We start from the raw sequence: 6933 nt of genomic DNA on the forward strand, positions 1-6933 counted from the left end.
TTAAATTATTTACATTTTATTAATTTATAATATAAAGAAGTAAGTTTCTTTGTCTAAAGCTTTAAATATCAATAACCACTGAACCGATTGGTTTCTCTATTTTAAGTAAGCTTCATATAGGGACAGTGATGGGTTTAGACTTTTTTTTATATTTAAATCTTTGGATGGTTTTAATTTATTTTTCTAGCCCCTCTGTCCCTTCGATTACAGGGCCCTGCCAATAGTTTCATGATATAAAGGTTCTTTGTCTAAAGCTTAAGATTTAATAATGTAATTACTACTGCAGTCCTGTAGTGGTTTTAAGTTATTTTCTTGGGGGACGGGACAACCCCCCTACCCCCTTTAACAAACAAAAAAGCTCCCCTTAAATTTTTTTTTTGGAAACAAATTAATTGCCGCTTTCCATGCAATTATTATTTGAGTTCTACCTTATTGTCTAAGGAATCACAATTTTGAAATTACTTTAATTACCCTTAAAAAACTCTAGGGTCATAGCTGCTAGTATAGGATAGTTTTACAATGATTAAAAAAAACAAAAAATATACAACAAAGCTAACCGTCAGGACTTGAGAAGCTACAGACACATGTAGAAAAGTTTTGCGTTTGAAAAAATAACAATCATTGTAATGGTATACATATATGTATATGTGTAATGATTCATATTTTTGTTGAAACTGAATAAGTTTTTTGTATGTATGTACTATTTTCTTTTTATTTGCAGGAATAATGGAATAATTAAAATAGTTGGAAATTATCAAGTTATTCAGTAAGGGGAGGGGGGGGGGGAGGGAGATGAGTCAAAAACAAAAAAAAACACTTTTAGATGGGATAATTTAGTTCCTTGGGTGTTTTCTCTTGGAAAGATGGAGGTATCTCTCCCTATAATTACAGGGTTTCCCTCGTAAACTGTTTTTTTTTTAAATGCTTATTACTCCCTTATATTTGAGCTATCTTAGTAAAACAAAAAGTATTTGGCAGCTAACTACTGACCATTTTATGAAGTAATGATGAAAAATCCACAAAATAAACAGGAAAAAATCTACAAGGTATTACATAAGAGGTTCATTTTATTGAATTTAGACTAACCCACAAGAAAATATTTGACTTTGTGAACTTTAGGATTAGTTAAGGTCCAAACAGCTGGTCGTTCAGACTTTCTAAACACAAAAATAGAACAGGCTTGACATGGCATACCAGAAATTCTCAATATTCAAGAATCTGAAGTGTAATATGTGAACAATATGTAATAATAGGCATAATATTGAGCTTCTTTGTTAATATTTTATGTGAGCTCGCTTCAAATGCACACAAAAACCTAAAATATACCAGATTTTTTAATTAGACTACAATGCCAGTTCTTATAAAGTCTGGAGTAAGTCTTTGTGATCCACCGTTTGACCACAAGCTGTTTTTAAAGTGAACTGAGACATATTTTTCTTGTGGATTAGTCTTATATTCACTAAAATCAGCCTGTTATGTATTACCTTGTAGATTTTTTTTTCTGGTAACTTTGCTGATTTTTCATCACTATATCATTAAATGGTCAGTAGTAGGCTGCCAAATACTGTTTATTTTACTAAGATAGCTCAAATATTAAGGGAGTAATAAGTGTTTTAAAAAACAGTTTACGAGGGTCACCCTGTAGATATAAAACTTCCCAGGACCTACAAAAAACTTCACTGATAAGGAAACCCATGTGGGTTCAGCGGTTAAAGAGAACCTTTTATTTGGAAATTTACTTTTCAAATTTAGCCTTAGTGTTACTTAATTAATTATTATGTGTTCTTTCAAACTTTACCAGGGATCTCCAGGTATAAGGCAATGGATGATAAATTGTTATACATTCCCAATGGTAATAGACAAAATTACTCCATATATAGATAAAAGTTTTCAACCAACTAATCCAAAATCAATTAAAGTACCAAAAGTTCTGACCCAAAAAATAAGACTAGGTTTAAAACTTTGGGTAACAGTGTAATTTACATTCCAATGTCCCCTCCCTCTCTGAACTTTACTCAATATTTTGACTTCCAGGACAGGGAAATATTAATTGAAAAATATTATTTTACAATTTTTTTTAAAATTCCGACATTGAAAAAAACAGTTTTCTAAAATGTAGTGGCCATTGCTGCTGCAGCATATAGTACCTAATAAAAAAATGATGTCACACAATATGAATAACCAATGTTAGGCCTTTATACATTGTAATTGACCAACAATGGTAAAAATTTGCTGGCCTATCATTTGTCATTTTTTATCAGGCATTATTTGCTGCTTCCCATTGCTGACATAATGCAATTGTCGACAATGGAGAAATGAATAAAATTATTAGTAGCTGACAAAATATCAACATTATGATCTACTAATCATCTTGATATAAAAACTGCATTCATTTTTAACAGAAAATGTTATTCAACAGGACTCTTTTCTTAATTACTATTTTATTTCAAGTTAAGGTTTTTGTTGTATAAGCCAAACTAGTTATGGCAATTTGTTTTAACCCCCTTCATTCATTAAGATATAATTTCTTTTATTATTTATTGGAAAATAAGACACCACCTGTTATGTTATAAGACTCACAGCGCACCTTCTCTTGATTTTATAGGGTATCTTTGCCGTACGTCCATTTTAGCTACCTCTAGACATGCGATATTATTAAAAGCTTTTTTTCATATCTTGACTAATTGTAGTTTAGGAGTATTTTGTCAACCCACCATTTAATGGTTTTATTTTTAAAAAAATTAAAAAACAATTTTAGTGCTTCTGTGGTATTCGGCAACCGTGAGCCATGTCTATGGCACCCCTGATCTGGGGTTCGGTGGAGGGTCAATGGCCCTCCCCCGAGTCCTGGGGAAGGGGTCTAGTGACCCCCTCCCTACGCTTAGAATTAATGATTTGAATCTGTCATGTTTATTATGGTTAACTGTATTCTTAATTCTCCCCCACCCTTTCCAGGGATGGGGGAATCATTATTGCCCAAACTGACCATTGTATATATATTATTTATGCTTTTATGTTATGATTATTTATTCCTATCCATGTAATTATTGTTTGTTGTATATAACTCCAGTATATCTTAACCCTTCAATAAAGTGACAACTAAAAGTAGATGTTGATCATTATCTAGTGAAAGCTAGAGAAGCGTAGCTTCTCTATAGTAAGGTGTCCACGTCTGTCACACTGCCGTAATCTAATTGAACTCCGGTGTCTGCCATTGATCCTCGGCGGATACCACAACTTTGGTGACAGCTGTGTGAGATTACGGCGAACCACAAGTGTAGAGCAGACGCGCATCTGAGGCTAAGGTACTCCCAGCAGTGAATCTGGCAAAACTGACGCAAGCAACCTGAATTACCCACCCTGGACAGCAAAGTTTAACTCTGCATCCGGCAGTTGTGGAAGCAAAACAGCGAAATCTGACGAATAACCGCGAGCAGCGCTGATATCTAACGGAGAATTGAGCGCCAAAAGGGCTGAAACAGGCCTGCGGACCGGCTGAAACAAGCCAAATACGTGTAGACGGCTGAAAATAGGCCAACTTTACTGCAAGAAATAGCAGGATCCGAACCAGTGGCGCTAGCAGGACGGGACATTCCCTGCCGCCGATAGGCTGAAACATGCCACATAGCTGCAAGCTGCGAGCTAACATACGGGTGTAGTGCACCAGAACAGAGAAAAACTACGTCAACCCCGAGTATCCTGAGAAGCTACAACGCAGCCACCCATCTGGAAGACAGATATTATATCACATTTGCAGGGATTACCACCCTAATGTGATGACCAAACAATAGATTTATGAGCAAAGCTTGGCAAACAAATTGTTGTGTTGTGATAAATCTAAGAATAGAACAGGCTTGGATTACTGTTTATTGTGATAACAGCTAAAAATAGAACAGAGTTGGTCAACAAATCTGTTATGTAATTGTGATAAGGACAGCAATAAAAGTTAGATGTAATATAATCAAAACAATTTCAAGCCCACAGCACAATAACAAATACACCCCTTATTCCAAGGGAAGGGGAGGGGGCCCCTCTCCATTTGAAGACAAATACAATCAGGGTTATATAACAGATAAGCCTAAGATTAAGAAGCAGAGGCCCCATTACACCAACACACAGTTACCCCCTCCCTCACAGTGGGAACGGACGGAGTTACCCCCGTCCCCTCACGCGCTTCCCCCTTCCTACCCACACTAGGCCAAGTCCGTCTGTAGTGTGGAGCTAGCGATCGGATATACAGAGCGCCATTCACGGGTAGCGCAACAAAGTGCGGAAAACATCATAAATCCAACGGACGAAGCGGACCAATGAGGGAGCGAGCTGAGGGGTGAGAGCGCGTTTTCCCCGTGTGCGCGGATTTGACGGCGCGAACGCGCGTTACAAGGACAGAAGATTCCACGTACACACACACACACACACACACACACACCTTCACACCAGAGCAGAGCTACTCCATAGCATCTAACAGGGGTATTTTTAGCAAATAAAGAATTGCAAGTTTCTTTCCTCCTAGCTCTAGTGTGATAAGGGAAAACCCAATCAGTTCCTGACAGCAGTTCAGACCCTCAACATCTATCTACCTCAACATCTAACCATTGATAAGTACAGCTAAGTTATACCTTTGCAACTAAAACTCCCAACCTAGTGATACAAACAGTGTTGGCTGTTAGGCTAGGAAGCCTCAAGTGACAACCCATTCATTGTAGTCCTGTATAACTTTGTGCCCGCCGTTTCACCGTTGACCCAATGGACCAGCATCAAGTCCCAGGAGGTGACCAAGCCCCAGGATGGCTCCAGGATGACCCTCAGCCGGCCCCAGCCGAGTACCGCAAGCTGATGCTGAGCAATCTGCCGGAGTATAGAGGGCCGCCCAAGCAGTCCTGGTCGGCACATATCCGCCGACTGGAAATGTCATGGGCGGCTTACCGCGTGCCACCTCATGATTCCCTCAACCGCCGCAACGCCCTACTACTGTCATTGGTAGGGCAAGCGGCGGAAATGGCGTCCCATCTGTTTGGCGAGGCAGGCCAAGCCTTGACCTACGAGCAGGTCAAGACCGAGTGTGAATTGTTATTTCGTCCTGCTTTTGAGTCCCAAACGCTTAAACAAGCGTTTAGGGACTACAAGCAACACTCGACAGAACCTATACAGGCGTACATATCAACAAAGTGCGCCTTGTATAGGGACGCCTACAATCATGAGGATCTTGAATTGTTGGTGGACGAATTAAACCGTGGAATTCGTAACGCCAATGTAAAACGCCTCATGATGAACCATGAAATTGCGAGTGTACCTGAGTACACTCGCAAGGCCATGTTCACCGTGACCATGGTTACTAAGCAACTGAAGGAGGGTGTGTGCTTAGTGGACTCGACCGACGGGCTGACTGGATCTGCCTGCATCCAGTTGCCCCAATATGACGAGTCGGAGCCAATGGAGATTGGCTCCTTGGCTCCGGGTCTCCACCAGATGGGGAAGGTCGCTCCAGATGACAAGGTTCCAGGCCGCTGCTACCGCTGCCAGGGGAGAGGCCACCGAGCTCGAGACTGTCCAACGCCTATGGAAGTTAGCCTAGAGGAGAGGCGCACCCAGCCACGCCGTGACCGTTCTGCCAAGTGTGAGCGTTGCCACTATGACGGCCACACGGCGGCCGAGTGTAGAGCTGACTGGGCCCAGGTAGCCAGCCGCAGGCGCACCGCCGACAAAGGTGCCCCTCCAGGGAAGCCCAGCAGAGTGGCCCATATGGAAGGGAGCGCGCCCCCAGCACCACCACCGCAAGCAGCCGCCTCCAGAGCTGCGGACCGAGCCGATGGAATGCCGCAGTTCGGGACTGTCCCAGCTAGGATCAACGTACTGGGCGGCGCGGCTGAGCCCAACCGGGTTGGCCTAGGCTTCAGTCTTAACCATCTGGGGCCAGAGCTGATACAGCCCAACAACATAGCCGAGCCAGAGGTGCTGAGGTCCCAGCCTTTCAGTCTCAATATGATGGAACCTGCCCGACCGAGCCTACCCAGCAAGAGTGGAGGGGCGCTGCCCAGCGTCCCTGAGACGGTGTATGGGGAGGCCCTGGCAGCCGCTGAACGAGAGAGGCAGGAGGTGCTAGCCAGCACCTCTGCATCGATGTATGGGACGCCACCCGGCGTCGCCACCTGGGATGATGGGGGGGTGCGATCCAGCGCCTCCCACCGTGTGCCTGGGGCGACAACCGTCGCCGCCACCGAGATACCTGGATCCTGGAACGAGCCAGCCTCCAACCTGATGTCTGGGGCGACCCCCGTCGCCGCCACCGAGAGACCTGAGTCCTGGAACGAGCCAGCGGTCCCAGAGGAAGGGGTGACACCCGTCACCCCCAGCCAGCCAGCGCCACCAGCCTGCAGTGAGAGCCCAGCTACATGCCAGCCAGCGCCACCAGCCTGCAGGGAGAGTCCAGCTACATGCCATCCAGAGCCCTCTACCAGCCAAGGGAACCCAGCGGCTCACCATCAGGATAAGTTGAATTTGTTAAATGTATTGAATCCAAAACCTTGTAAACACCCAGCCTTGCCTGTGCCCCCTGCACTTGAGGCTGGGGAGATTGAAAATTGGGAAAATAAGGGCTTGCCTGTGCCACATGCACCTGAGTTCCTAGGGCAGGGGAGGGCATTGAGTAAGGGCGAGCCTGTGCCACATGCACTTCAGCCCCATGCCACTGGGCATGCCTTGGACCAGGGAAGGGAGCATTTAGGGCTAGGGGAGCCGACACCCAGGCAAGTGCCAGTCGCTTGCCAGTCTGTCATTGGGGAGGGTATCGGGGTGCCTCGGCCGCATACAGATAACGCTCAATGGAAATTTGTGTCTAGCCAGGAGCAGCCCAGCCGTGTCCAGCCCCAAGAAGCAGCCGTGACCAGAACCGGAGATCCCCAGCCGCGTGCACGAGGAAGATGGTTACCTGGA

Source organism: Acartia tonsa, chromosome 13, assembly GCF_053477335.1.
Source record: "Acartia tonsa isolate MP-2025a chromosome 13, ASM5347733v1, whole genome shotgun sequence".
Lineage (NCBI taxonomy): Eukaryota > Metazoa > Arthropoda > Copepoda > Calanoida > Acartiidae > Acartia > Acartia tonsa.